Raw genomic sequence first — 15,769 nt, forward strand, 5'->3', positions numbered from 1 at the left:
ACTAATATATATCTATATATACTGTCATATCTATATACTGTGTGTCAGATCTATATACTGTGTGTCATATCTATATACTGTGTGTCATATCTATATACTGTGTGTGTGTGTCATATCTATATACTGTGTATGTAACTAACTAATATATATCTACAGTGTTCGACAAACCTATACATTTGCTCGCCCCGGGCGAGTGGATTTAACCCCCGGGCGAGTAAATATTGGCCCAAGCAGCACACGTTTGGTACTAGGTGGCGAGTAGATTTTTTGGTGATTTGTCAACCACTGTCTATATATACTGTGTCATATCTATATACTGTGTCATATCTATATACTGTGTGTCATAACTATATACTGTGTCATATCTATATACTGTGTGTCATATCTATATACTGTGTGTCATATCTATATACTGTGTGTGTAACTGTAACTAATATATATCTATATTTACTGTCATATCTATATACTGTGTCATATCTATATACTGTGTCATATCTATATACTGTGTGTCATATCTATATACTGTGTGTCATATCTATATACTGTGTGTCATATCTATAAACTGTGTGTCATATCTATATACTGTGTCACATCTATATACTGTGTGTAACTGTAACTAATATATATACTGTCATATCTATATACTGTGTGTGTAACTGTAACTAATATATATCTATATATACTGTTATATCTACATACTGTCATATCTATATACTGTGTCATAACTATATACTGTGTATGTGTCATATCTATATACTGTGTATGTAACTAACTAATATATATCTATATATACTGTCATATCTATATACTGTGTCATATCTATATACTGTGTCATATCTATATACTGTGTCATATCCAGTGGTCGACAAATCACCAAAAAATCTACTCGCCGAACAAAAAAATCTACTCGCCACCTAGTACCACACGTGTGCTGCTTGGGCCAAAAGGAGCTCGCCACGATGTTAAATCCACTCGCCCGGGGCGTGCAAATGTATAGGTTTGTCGAACACTGGTCATATCTATATACTGTGTCATAACTATATACTGTGTGTGTAACTAACTAATATATATCTATATATATGTAACGGGTCCTCCCCCCCCAATCTCACATTGGCCCGGGTAGTCTAACCAGTCCCCATTACATGTTCGTGTCTGGTGGTGCACCTGTAGGCAACAGGGCTCCTGAGTCTCCCGCTTGATGGTATTAGGGGATGTCATCCAGGACAGGTAGCTGAGGTAGTGGGTACGAGTCCAACTTACATCATGTGCAGCGCCTCCACCTCATCAGGATCTATGCTTCCGCAGGGAGATGGTCCTGGTGAGGAACTCCTTCTTGGTGCCATCCACTGTCGAGTAAGCTCACACTCACACAGTGGGGTTCTTGTTTTCAAGGACATCTTTATTAAGTACAGGGATGTAGCAGACTGCCCCATGCAGCTGCCAGCTCTAGCCGCGCATCTCTGCGTGATGTCCCTTTGCCAGGTACGCCCTCCAATAATGAAGTGGGATTCCCTTTCTCCTAGGGAGATCACCACTGTGCCAGGTCCCTGGACACAGTATGGCGTAGACAAACTTAACTGATCACTCTGCTACCGCTAGTTACTGCACTAGGGTCACAAAAGTGATTCTCCAATCTGGTACCTTCTGGTTTACTCTCTGCTCCGAACAACAACACTAACTGTCAGTGTTGTGCCCTTTATACCTCAGGGGGCAGACGCATCTCTGAGGTCACTATCCAGGGACTCAGAGCATACAGCCACTCCCATCCTTACACAGGGCACCACACTTGGGTGTGAGGAAAAACCTCCATAACTACTGTGGGCAGGCCTGTGTGTACCAGGACTTACTGCTAACAGAGAAGATGTATGCAGTCATTATTATGCATGGCTACATACTCCCCCTGGTGAATACCCACCGTCCCGGCTGGGACCTAAATTTGGTGTACCTTGCGCCAGGAAACACTGCAAAAGAACACACAAATAACACAGCAAACATCATTACATGAACATAATAATGAAAGCTCAGTACACTCACCGACCAGCAGGGAGCGCAAAAGAAACAACAGACCATTCTATTGGACACTCAATAGTAATGCCGAGGATCTGGCTTCTTCACCTCTCGCCCCGCGGCATCATGCACAGTCACGCTGTATTCCCGTGGTACTCCTCTCTCGTTACAGTACACCACCTTGTGCATATGTACACTGCGTCCTATCTTCCAGACCCGCATCAGTTGAGCTACCCTCTGCTCGGCCTGTATACCTTTAATGGCTCCCCCTCTCTCAATGATATAATACTGAATATCATTCTTGAGCCATCTCTCCCTATTCTCCTATATCTCTGTCATTAGAGGTTCAGGGACATTGGGGTAATCAAGCCCATGGGACTTCCTGTACTTGGCAATGATAGCTCGCTCAGCTCTGCAAGCCCTAGTTAAACTGGTTTGACCAGCCGTCCCGGGCAACACCCAGGATAGGGGCTCATGTGTCTCCACCGGATCATCTAACCCTGCGGACCCCTTAGGGATAATTAGGCCTGCCTGTATACGGTCCCATCGTACCCTTAGAGCCCTAAGGTAGGATTCATCATCAAAATCCCCGGCAGCCCACCAGTGATCAACCACCCCCTCTCTCTCTAAAATAAAGCGGGTGCGGTCAAACCACGAGACATACCCCTCGTACAAGGGGGCCCACCACCTAGTCTCCTTCCGTTCCTCGGAGCTAGAATCTACATTCTCTTCTAGGGACTCCTCATCAGGCCCACCAGAAGACACTCCAGATGTACCCTCAGATCGGGTATTAATTCCCTTGCGATGAGAGGTATTCCTAACAGTGATACTCATCCTGCTAGGACAATCACTGAACACCGACACTTGTCGGGACATGCTCCCTCCTCCCTCCGACCCATCATCCGACGTACCCAAGTCCAGGCTCCCAGTCCGATCATCAAAAGGACCCCGTGACTCCCCGGACAACCCTAAACTGAAACTAGATCCAAATAGGATAGGGACGGGTACAGGGGCTTTAGCTAGGGCCGTAGGACTAACCTTGGGTGTGGACGGGGTTTGGGGACGGGACCGACCAGTAGGCACGGACAGGGTTTCGACCTGCTCCCCAGCGGTACCTGCCTTAGCATCGCCACAAAGTCCATCTTTGTCTTCAACCTTGGGACTCCTGGGCTTTCCGTTCAACCGCCCATTCCCCTGGATAATAGGGGATCGCTTCCCGCTGCTCGATCGCAGAGGCGGCACCATCTCCCACTCGGGGCCTCCCTGGTCCTCCGGCACCACTTCCGCACACGCACGTGCTGCGACGCCATCTTGCGGTGGATTCCCAAGCGGAATCTCTTCCTCCACAAGGATCTCCTCCAACGCCATTCTGCTACGCGATCCAGTCTGGCTCTGGACTCGCTCCTCCGGATCTTCCACTCCCTGGGTCTGCGACAGACACGGTGTCTTAGTCCCGTGCAGGGTCGGGGTAGATCGGCCTCCGTCCGATCCACTAGTCACCACGGCAGTGGGACTCCGGCGATTGGATGGTCGCGGTACGGGAGACACACGACTCCGCGTCTCCACACCACGAGGAATTTCATCCCTCCATGGCGTACCAATGGTATGACAGTCTCGTCTGATGACTGTATTACTCGCCAGCCTTGCACACTCCTCGTCCGAGGATTCCAGTTTGCAGTTCGGCCGAGGCATCCCAGTAGGAGACCGGCGATGGGCTCCTCGGTGATCACCTCTCCGATGGCTGGGTTTCTCTGTCGGAAGCACCACTCTTGACTCCGACTCTGCGGGACTTGGACTCTTATTCCAGAGAGCTCCCGGCTGCTCTTCTGTCGCCACCGGTACATTTCCGGTCATTCCCGTAGATTGCACCGGTACGAATGTGGTCATGGGCCACATGTACTGCAGTCCACAGTGGGGGCATCGGGCTTCGCTGCCCACGGCTCCGCCCGGCAGTCTGCACTGCAGGCACAGACACGCCACAGTCTCTACACCCTCCACCCGGATCACCAGGAAGCCTCCTGGAGCCGAATAAGGGTGCGTGGAAATCACAGGACCTTGGTCCACTTTATCAACAGCTTCAGCCATTTTTATCAGCGGAGGTACTCTGCTCAGAGGTCGGTACTGATCAATGGCTCTTCGCAACTGAAAGGCATGGGCTGATGTAGCAACCCTTCCTCTCATTTTCTCTGTCGACATCCGGTGAAACCTCAAACCACTCCCCCTGGTTGAAACTAGGGGGATGTCTCGTAGACTTGTAGGCTGACCCAGCACAGGTGCGGAGTGAGTCATAGTCCATGAGGACGCGCGGCTCCAGCTTTCGCGCCAAACTCCTCAGCGGGGTGGAGTTTTCGCGTTGGCGCCAATCCTGGCCAACATCTAGCAGACTGCAAAGTTGCAAGACCTTTTGCAGCATGCCCACGCGGTGTCCCGGGGACGCGGGAACCGCCATCTTGGTAAGCATTGTCTTTTCTTTCATTGAAGGCAGCGTCTGGCTGTTTGTTAATTGGGGTATAACAAAGTCCATTTCGCTCTTCCCATCTCGCAAAACTATCATCCTCACTATTCTCGGGGGTATCTTCCCAAGAACATAGGCAGGACAAACACGGCGCAGCCACGGCTTTCACGCCATTCCACAACAAACTCACAAAAGTCTCTTCTGTAGCTTGTTCTTCGTCCACGCACAGTTCATATGCGTGTTCTTCCTCTGACCGCAATCCTGGACCTTCTGCTCTATGCAGATCCTCCATTCTTGTGGTTCTCTCTCTCCGCCATCCTGGACCTTCTGTTCTGTACAGATCCTCCATTCTGACAGGTCTCTCGTGATCGTTGAACACCGATTTTCTGTACGTGGAGCTCCGCTCTGCGGGGCAGCTACCACATCTGTACAATAAACATGCCTTGTGCACCACCTTGTGTACCTAACGTAGATCTGACTCGTGTTTGCACTACCTCAGGCTAGGCTCACTCTTTCTGTGTCTACTGTATCTCCTTCCTCCAATCTGTGCTCCCTTCGGTAAGTGATCTGGAATGGAGACTAGAGTACTCTGGCTCTTCCATGCAGTACTTTGGGCGTCGACCTACTTTTGGCTAGCCTAGTGCAGATCCTCTCCAGAATTCCTGACCACGTTAACAGGCTATCCCTTCAGGCATCCTACCCCTAGCGCTACCTCAAGGTGACTAGGACAGCTATAGCCCCCGGCTCCAGACTCACTAACCCCTTAGGTCAGGCTAGGGCGTGCTTTGCGAGGTTTTTCGTTCTCCTGACTACCCCTAGATTTTCCCTTTCCAGCACAGAGTGGCAGCAGACACTCTCCCTGTTTCCTGTTGTGTGCCTAGCAAAAGCCTGTCCTGTTAACAGGTATCTCAGCAGCGCCTCCAATTGTAACGGGTCCTCCCCCCCCCAATCTCACATTGGCCCGGGTAGTCTAACCAGTCCCCATTACATGTTCGTGTCTGGTGGTGCACCTGTAGGCAACAGGGCTCCTGAGTCTCCCGCTTGATGGTATTAAGGGATGTCATCAAGGACAGGTAGCTGAGGTAGTGGGTACGAGTCCAACTTACATCATGTGCAGCGCCTCCACCTCATCAGGATCTATGCTTCCGCAGGGAGATGGTCCTGGTGAGGAACTCCTTCTTGGTGCCATCCACTGTCGAGTAAGCTCACACTCACACAGTGGGGTTCTTGTTTTCAAGGACATCTTTATTAAGTACAGGGATGTAGCAGACTGCCCCATGCAGCTGCCAGCTCTAGCCGCGCATCTCTGCGTGTTGTCCCTTTGCCAGGTACGCCCTCCAATAATGAAGTGGGATTCCCTTTCTCCTAGGGAGATCACCACTGTGCCAGGTCCCTGGACACAGTATGGCGTAGACAAACTTAACTGATCACTCTGCTACCGCTAGTTACTGCACTAGGGTCACAAAAGTGATTCTCCAATCTGGTACCTTCTGGTTTACTCTCTGCTCCGAACAACAACACTAACTGTCAGTGTTGTGCCCTTTATACCTCAGGGGGCAGACGCATCTCTGAGGTCACTATCCAGGGACTCAGAGCATACAGCCACTCCCATCCTTACACAGGGCACCACACTTGGGTGTGAGGAAAAACCTCCATAACTACTGTGGGCAGGCCTGTGTGTACCAGGACTTACTGCTAACAGAGAAGATGTATGCAGTCATTATTATGCATGGCTACATATACTATCATATCTATATACTGTGTCATAACTATATACTGTGTATGTAACTAACTAATATATATCTATATATACTGTCATATCTATATACTGTGTGTCAGATCTATATACTGTGTCATAACTATATACTGTGTGTGTGTGTCATATCTATATACTGTGTATGTAACTAACTAATATATATCTATATATACTGTCATATCTATATACTGTGTCAGATCTATATACTGTGTCATAACTATATACTGTGTGTCATAACTATATACTGTGTGTCATATCTATATACTGTGTGTCATATCTATATACTGTGTGCCATATCTATATACTGTGTGTGTGTCATATCTATATACTGTGTGTGTGTCATATCTATATACTGTGTATGTAACTAACTAATATATATCTATATATACTGTGTGTCATATCTATATACTGTGTGTCATAACTATATACTGTGTGTCATATCTATATATTGTGTGTGTAACTTTAACTAATATATATACTGTCATATCTATATACTGTGTCATATCTATATACTGTGTGTGTAACTGTAACTAATATATATCTATATATACTGTGTCATAACTATATACTGTGTCATATCTATAAACTGTGTGTGTAACTAATATATATCTATATATACTGTCATATCTATATACTGTGTGTGTAACTAATATACTGTGTGTCATATCTATTTACTGTGTGTGTGTTAGAGAGAGAGAGAGAGAGAGAGAGAGAGAGAGATATCAGTACCGTGTTAGCCGAGCTTCAATAATCAAAAAATAAATAGATGATACCGTTCTGTGGCTAACGAAATGCTTTTATTTGTGCGAGCTTTCGAGATACACTGATCTCTTCTTCCGGCGATGTTACAATGAATGAAGCAAAAGGTATACTTTAAAACAGTGTCTCTTGGAATGTTATCTGTGCTTGTCCTTCCCCCGGTGTGGATGTGTTTTATGGCTAGAGGTGTCAAAGGGTAACTGAAAGCAAGTGAAGAAAGAGTGTGTATGTGTATCAGTGTGAATAAAAATGAATGGAGAGCCCACAGTATAAACAGTGCTCTACACAAGGTGTGTGTGGAGTGAGAGGGATATAAATGGTGTGGGTGGGTGTGGAAATGTGAGAGTTTGTAGCACAACTAAAAGTGTGTGTGGATACTATGTGGTCCCTATTGGTGTATATGGATGGAAAAATAAGGAGTATTAGTATGTGTGAGAGACAGCTGTGTGTGCATACATATAGCACAGTATGTACAGACATGGCCTTTAGCGCTCATGGGAAGAGAGTTCGCTAGTGTCAGTAATGACTCATAAAATTTCGATCTCTGTTTAGGCCACTGCTAAGTGTCCCGAACAGTTGCATAAATTTGTATTCATGCAACCGTCTCTCTTTCGGGGTTTTAAGATTACCTTTGAGTATGGCAACCCTCAGATCGTTCATCTTATGGCCAGAGTCAGAGAAATGTTCGCCAACAGGACTGTCTCTTGTTCCGCGTGTGATGCTGTGGCGATGCAGGTTCATTCTCTTGTTTAGCCCCTGTCCTGTCTCACCTATGTAGTAGCAGCCCCCTGGGCATTTCATGCACATGATGAGGTACACGACATTGCTGGAGGAACAGGTGAACCTTCCTCTGATTTTGTATTCCCGATTCTTGTGTGGTATTTGTATTGTGTCCGCTGTGTAGAGCATTGCGCAGGTTTTGCATCTTGGGTCCTGGCATGGTTTTGTCCCGCATTCAGTTGTACTGCTGAATACTTTACTCCTCACCATAATATTCTTGAGATTATGGGGTTGTCTGTATGATAATAAGGGTGCTTCAGGGAAGACCTGTTGCAGTCTTGTATCTTCCTGGAGGATGGGTTGTAGTTTCCTGGCGATCTTGCGTAGGGCTCCTAGGTGTGGGTTATATGTGACCACCAAAGGAACCCTGTCGCTTGTCTCCTGTTTGTATTCAAGGAGATCACTTCTTGGTATTCTGGTGGCTTTGTGAATTTGCTGGTCTACAATTCTGTGGTTATATCCACGGTTTATAAAGTCTGATCTCAAGGCTTTAATCCGCTGGTCTCTGTCTGCTGTGTCGGAGCATATCCGGTTGTATCGTATGGCTTGACTGTAGATGGTTGCATGTTTGGTGTGTGTCGGGTGGAAGCTGTTGTCCCTCAAATAGCTGGCTCTGTCTGTAGGTTTGCGGTATACAGAGGTCTGTAGTTGGTTGTTCTTTATAGTAATGGTGGTGTCTAGAAAATGTACTTCATCCGGGGAATGGGTGAGTTTGAGGTTGATGGTCGGGTGGAAAGTATTGAAGTTGTCATAGAACTGTAGGAGGTCCTGTTCGCCAGAGGTCCAAATCAGGAGGATGTCATCGATGTAGCGAAGGTATGTAAGGGGTTTCAAGTGACAGGTGGACAGAAAGTCACTTTCCAGTTTTGCGCAGAACAGATTGGCATACTGTGGCGCCATCCGAGTACCCATAGCGGTCCCGGTTGTCTGGAGGTATGTGTCATTTCCAAATGTGAAGTAGTTATGGGTCAGAATAAATTCAATGCATTTAGTCACTGTCTCTGTGAGTGGCTCCTGCGATCCCAGAAAGTATCTGCAGGCAGTATATATATATATATATATATATATATATATATATACATACATGTGTATATATATATATATATATATATATATATATATATATACACACACTGTGTTATATCTATATACTGTGTGTGTAACTGTAACTAATATATATCTATATATACTGTGTCATATCTATATACTGTGTGTGTAACTAATATACTGTGTGTCATATCTATATACTGTGTGTGTTTGTAACTGTAACTAATCTATATATACATACTGTGTTATATCTATATACTGTGTTTATATAACTGTAACTAATGTATATATCTATATCCTGTGTCCTATCTATATACATACACTGTTATATCTATATACTGTGTGTGTATATAATTGTAACTAATATATCTATATACTGTGTCACATCTATATACAGTACATTGTTATATCTATATAGTGTGTGAGTTTGTGTGTATTGTATGTCTTTATTTATATAGCGCCATTAATGTACATAGCGCTTCACAGCAGTAATACATGTGGTAATCAAATAAATAACAGATAATATAAATAACAGATCATGGGAATAAGTGCTTCATACATTAAAGTAACATTAAGTAGGAGGAGTCCCTGCCCCGAGGAGCTTACAGTCTAATTGGTAGGTAGGGAGAACGTACAGAGACAGTAGGAGGGAGTTCTGGTAAGTGCGTCTGCAGGGGGCCAAGCTTTATGTATCGTGTGTTCAGAATATCCACAGTGCTATTCGTATGCTGTGTGTATAGAACTGTAACTAATATATATCTGTACGGTGTTCTATCTATATACATACACTGTGTTATATATCTATATAGTGTGTGTGAGTAACTAATATATATCTATATATTTCTATACTGTGTTATATCTATATACATACACTGTGTGTTATATCTATATACTGTGTGTATATAACTGTAACTAATATATATCTATACATACTGTCATATCTATATACTGTGTGTATATATTACTGTAACTAATATATATCTTTATAATGTGTCATGGCTTTATACTCTGTGTGTATATAACTGTAACTAATATATCTATATATCTATATACTGTCATCTATATACTGTGTCTGTGTGTGTGTATATATATATATATATATACAGCCAGGGTTAAGGTGCATACCCAGAAAACCACCCACAGACAGCTGTTTCGACCTTGATGGGTCTCATCAGTGTGGGGTTGATTTTAGGTCGAAACAGCTGTCTGTGGGTGGTTTTCTGGGTATGCACCTTAACCCTGGCTGTGCTCAAAGCTGTGACCATGCAGCAAGCTTAAGCCTATAGGGAACCATGTTAAAAATGGTTATTGAGGCAAAAAGTGACACTGTGTGCTCATTTGCATGTCATTTCCCAGAATCCCTTGCTGCAGTGGAAGTGCTGTATGCTGGGTGATAATGGGGAAAGGTGGGGTTGCAGACCTGCCTAAGACATGCAGATGAGCATACAGCTATATTTGCGTATTTGCTTTCCTGTGGAGGGTTTTTGTCACTTTTTTTACTCACCATAACTTAACTCAGTATTATGGTTTAGCCTATCCCATAAGCCTCTCTTGCATTCCCAGTAAAATCAACCCCACACTGATGAGACCCATCAAGGTCAAAACAGCTGTCTGTGGGTGGTTTTCTGGGTATGCACCTTAACCCTGGCTGTGCTCAAAGCTGTGACCATGCAGCAAGCTTAAGCCTATAGGGAACCATGTTAAAAATGGTTATTGAGGCAAAAAGTGACACTGTGTGCTCATTTGCATGTCATTTCCCAGAATCCCTTGCTGCAGTGGAAGTGCTGTATGCTGGGTGATAATGGGGAAAGGTGGGGTTGCAGACCTGCCTAAGACATGCAGATGAGCATACAGCTATATTTGCATATTTGCTTTCCTGTGGAGGGTTTTTGTCACTTTTTTTACTCACCATAACTTAACTCAGTATTATGTTTTATATATATATATATATATATATATATATATATATATATATATATATATATATATATATATATATATATATTATACATATATAGAATCCAATGCACAGCCGGCACACCAAATTTTCTATATTTGATAGAAGACACAAAAACCGACGTCCCCAGTGGGACCTTTCTCAAGGTGGTGCACAAGCATTTCGTTAGCCACAGAACGGTATCATCTATTTATTTTTTGATATATACATATAGATACACACACACACACACACACACACACACACACACACACACACACACACACACACACACACACACACACACATAATTGCACGCCCCGGGCGAGTGGCTATAACATTGTGGCGAGCTCCTTTTGGCCCAAGCAGCACACTTGTGGTACTAGGTGGCGAGTAGATTTTTTTGTTTGCCGAGTAGATTTCTTGGTGATTTGTCGACCACTGTATATATGTATATGTATATATATATATGTATATGTATGTGGCCCTTGTACCCCCACCCTAAGTGACATGGGGGGGGTCTGCTTATCTAGCTAACGGTCATGGTAAAGCGTATTTTGGATGGAATTTTATTCAAATAATCCAGGAACGGCAATATCTCCTTCTGTGCCACCCCACAACAGGAACACATCATCGATATAACGCATATATTCAATGATGTGATGAGATAAAGGGCAGTCGTTTAGAATGTGTGTCTGCTCATACTGGTGCATGAAAAGATTGGCATACGCTGGGGCCATATTGGACCCCATCGCTGTGCCCATTAGCTGGAGATAAAAATGATGTGGCACAATGTCAATGAAGAGCACTAAAAACTCCCGAATAATCCCTATATTATTATCACCTCCATTCCTTCCGTGTGAACAATGTTCGTATACAGGCTAGAAACGTCCATCGTTACTAGCAAGATGTCACTTGGATCCACAGTCACCTGTGCCAGCCTATTATTAAAGTCTGTGGTATCCTTCATGTAACTAGGCATCTTCATCACCATAGGCTGTAGATAAAACCCCACATACTGTGATAGGGGCGGCATAATGATCCCCTCGCTGAGATGATTGGCCTCGCAGGCGGTGAAGTAGGCGATTTATGCACCTTTGGTAATATATACATAACAGGCGTGATGGGGAATTGCTGTAGAAGAAATTCCCCGCTATCTTCAGTTACCCGCCTATTATTGATGCCAGCTGGATCACAGAGTCAAACTCTCGTTTGTAAATGGAAGTTGGCTCGTCGCAAAAATAATGTTATAATGTTGAGTAACATTTAGTTGCAGACGCACAGCTGTGACGATGTCTCCATTAGTCGTGTGATCTGTTTTAATTTCAATTTGCTGCCTCTGTTTGCACTGGGTGTGGTTGAGGGTATAAATATTTTTCACAGTCATTGTTCTCCAGCACGCCCCTGAGGAAGGTCCATTCCGGACCGAAACGTTGGATTTTATGTGCTTGTGTATCATTTGAATACAGTTTTTTCTATGCATTATATATTGAGTGCTGCTCTGTGTTTGCCTTTTGGGTTAACTAGTTTCTATTTATGTCTATAGAACATGCACCATACCATACAAATGCCAGTTGAGTGCCAGCTGTTATGTGTGTGTGGCGCGCGCGTGTCACTGTGTGTGTGTGTATTTGTTCTGGTATGTCACTGTGTGTCACTGTGTGTCACTGTGTGTCACTGTGTGTCACTGTGTGTCACTGTGTGTCACTGTGTGTCTGTGTTTGTTCTGGTGTTTTCTGGTGTGTGTTTGTGTGTGTGTGTGTGTGTGTGTGTGTGTGTGTGTGTGTGTATGTATATGTAGCCCTGTTTCCCCCTAAACATGATGGCTACTGGTGCTGCACTTTACCTGTTGGCTCACAGGAGCCTAAGCCTCCACTACGGGGAGCCTGTTGTGATAGTCTCACAACCTTGGTGCAGCGCCTCCACCTGACAGGACTCCCAACGTAGGGATCCACCTGACAGGACTCCCAACGTAGGGATCCACCTGACAGGACTCCCAACGTAGGGATCCACCTGACAGGACTCCCAACGTAGGGATCCACCTGACAGGACTCCCAACGTAGGGATCCACCTGACAGGACTCCCAACGTAGGGATCCACCAGACAGGACTCCCAACGTAGGGATCCACCAGACAGGACTCCCAACGTAGGGATCCACCTGACAGGACTCCCAACGTAGGGATCCACCTGACAGGACTCCCAACGTAGGGATCCACCTGCCAGGACTCCCAACGTAGGGATCCACCTGACAGGACTCCCAACGTAGGGATCCACCTGCCAGGACTCCCAACGTAGGGATCCACATGACAGGACTATTCTTTTATTAGAGCAGAAACCCTCCTTCCCTCCCAGACCCAGTACAGGTTTTTCTGTATTTGTGCAGAATTGTGCTGTACAATTAGAGAGAATAATCTCTCAGCTGATAGAACATTAGTGTCAGTGTGTGTTAGGTGTTACCTGGTGATTGGTACTCTCTCCTGAGATTTATGGGTAACCTGATGTGCAGTTTTCTGCTCTAATAAGAGAATAGTTCTGCCAGCTGATATAAGACGTGTGTCAGTTTGGTTGCACTTAGGGACTTATAATGTGTAATTTGATTTTCAGCTAAATGTTGACTGTGTGAGGTGTGTTTGGGTGGAGGTATATAATAAAGGGAAGTACCACAGACTATTTTAGTCTGTGGGAAGGGGCCTGAAGAAATGGAATTTTGGTCCCAGACACGTTTGTTGCCCCCCTATATGTTATCACCTTGACCTGAGCGTTTGTTATTTGTTGTTCTTTTCCCTCGCCTCCCCTTTATCTTTCTTTTTTGAAAGGTTCCCTTTGGAGAGGGACAAAGATGGAGGAAATACAGAGTTGTTACTTATTGTCTAACCCATGTTTCCATGTAAAAGTTTTTTCCTAGCCCCTAATTGGGTTGGCTTATGGAATGCAATTTTTTTGACTACATCATTGTTATTTTCTTGATGCCTTTATCTGATTTTTTCCATGTTTGTGAATGGTTTCTCTGGCTTTGCATCTGATTCCCATGCTGTGCTTTAAAGCTGTATGAACTGCGAGCATAAGCTTATATGGGCTCCATGTAACAAGGGATTTTCAGACAAAAGGTGGTGACACGTGTGCTCATTTGCATGTAATTTCCCAGAATCCTTGGCTGCAGTGGAAGCACTGTATGCTGGGGATAATGGCGAAAGGCGGGGCTGCAGACCTGCCTAAGACATGTGAATGTGCTCACAGGTGATCTTTTTATTTGCTATATGCAATACGTGGAGGTTTCTTGTTGCCTTTTTCACCCACCAAAACTTAAAACGTGTGTGTGTATACAGTTGTGTGAAAAAGAAAGTACAGCCTCTTTGAATTCTATGGTTTTACATATCAGGCCATATAACAATCATCTGTTCCTTAGCAGGTCTAAAAATTAGGTAAATTCAACCTCAGATGAACAAAACCACATGACAGTTTTTCACACATGGCTTCTCCATTCTCCATTTTGGCTTTATTTTTGTTAAATAAATCATGACACGGTGTAATATGTCATGTGTTGTTGTTCATACCCATATGCTTTTAGGGTTCATACCCCACATATCTCTTTCGCAGTTCAGCGCCTCCATCTGCCGTAGGCTCCAGAATCTGAAGGTGATCTCCCACGGTAGAACTTATTACATCTCCCCCCAGTAAGGTCACGCACCAGGCAGGAGGTATATTGCAAACAGGAACGGTTTTATTACTACACTCTGCAGTAACAATAACCAGGCAGGTTCTGCCCAATGCAGTCTCTCAGGATTCACCGGATGATGGTCCCTGGACCGCCACTACAGGCCAAGGGCACCTGCAGCCGTCCTAGCTCTTCCCCACCTGGAGGCAGGTATGGTCCACACTCACTCTCCCCAAAGGGGTCGAGAAATAGAGTAGGCCCAATATGCAGCCTCTCCAATAAGTGACCTGCCTTCCTCAAGTGGGGGATGTCACTCCTAACTTTAGGGCGGTCCTGCCCTTAAGTACAGCCAGGAGGCGATCACCTCGTTGTCCCAGCTACAACCGGATGTACCACCCCCCGCTGTCACTTCAGTCAAGTGAGTCACTGCTGTCAAGGGCAGCACCAAAGGAAGGGGAAGCCCCATACCAGCTACTGGCAGCCTGATCGTACCAGGGTTTCCTGCCAGCCCACTGGGCAGAATAGTAGCCAGGGGGGCCCTGCTACTACTATATACCAGATTTTATTGTTTGTTGTAGGGATGGGGGGGGGGGGGGGATTGTTTCCCATTCTTGGCGATGGTGCACCTAGAGGCATTTAAAATTTGGGAAATAATAATTTTGGCTTCCCTTTTTATTTTGGTTGTCCATTGGTTTCTAAAACATACAGAACACCTACAAGCTCAAATTGAACCCCCAAAATACCCACAACATATATATAAGCATATAAGTTTCACAGAGGAGTGCTACTGAGCATGGCAATATGTATTTAAAACCAGAGACATAACATAAAACACAGACAAAGCTCAGTGCACATCCAAAAAAACTTATATACGGTACAGTGCCTAAATATACATGTATAAATAACTAATAAATAAAATGGTCTTTTAGTTTAACATTTTGGCCAAATTGTTGTAAGCCCTTGAGCCAAACTTCACGGCAGACCACATGTATATTTAGGCACTGTACCGTATATAAGTTTTTCTGGATGTGCACTGAGCTTTGTCTGTGTTTTATGTTATGTCTCTGGTTTTAAGTCCATTGGTTTCACCAGCAATATATATAATGGATCATGGGGAACAGTGATCCCCAGGATCTGATATATTAGTGTCAACACTTCCCTCCATAGTGCTTGACTTTTAGGGCATGACCAGAATATATGCCGTATACTTCCCATATCTCCGCAATAACGCCAGCGCAATGGGGTGACACCTGGGGGGAAAGAGTGTAGCCTGGTGGGAGACATGTACCATCTGAATATTAGTGTATAGTTCTTCTCCCTGATCACAACACGCAATGAGTTTTTGGAGGCGGCCGCCCATATATCTTCCCATAT

This window comes from Ascaphus truei, assembly GCF_040206685.1.
Source record: "Ascaphus truei isolate aAscTru1 chromosome 3 unlocalized genomic scaffold, aAscTru1.hap1 SUPER_3_unloc_4, whole genome shotgun sequence".
NCBI lineage: Eukaryota > Metazoa > Chordata > Amphibia > Anura > Ascaphidae > Ascaphus > Ascaphus truei.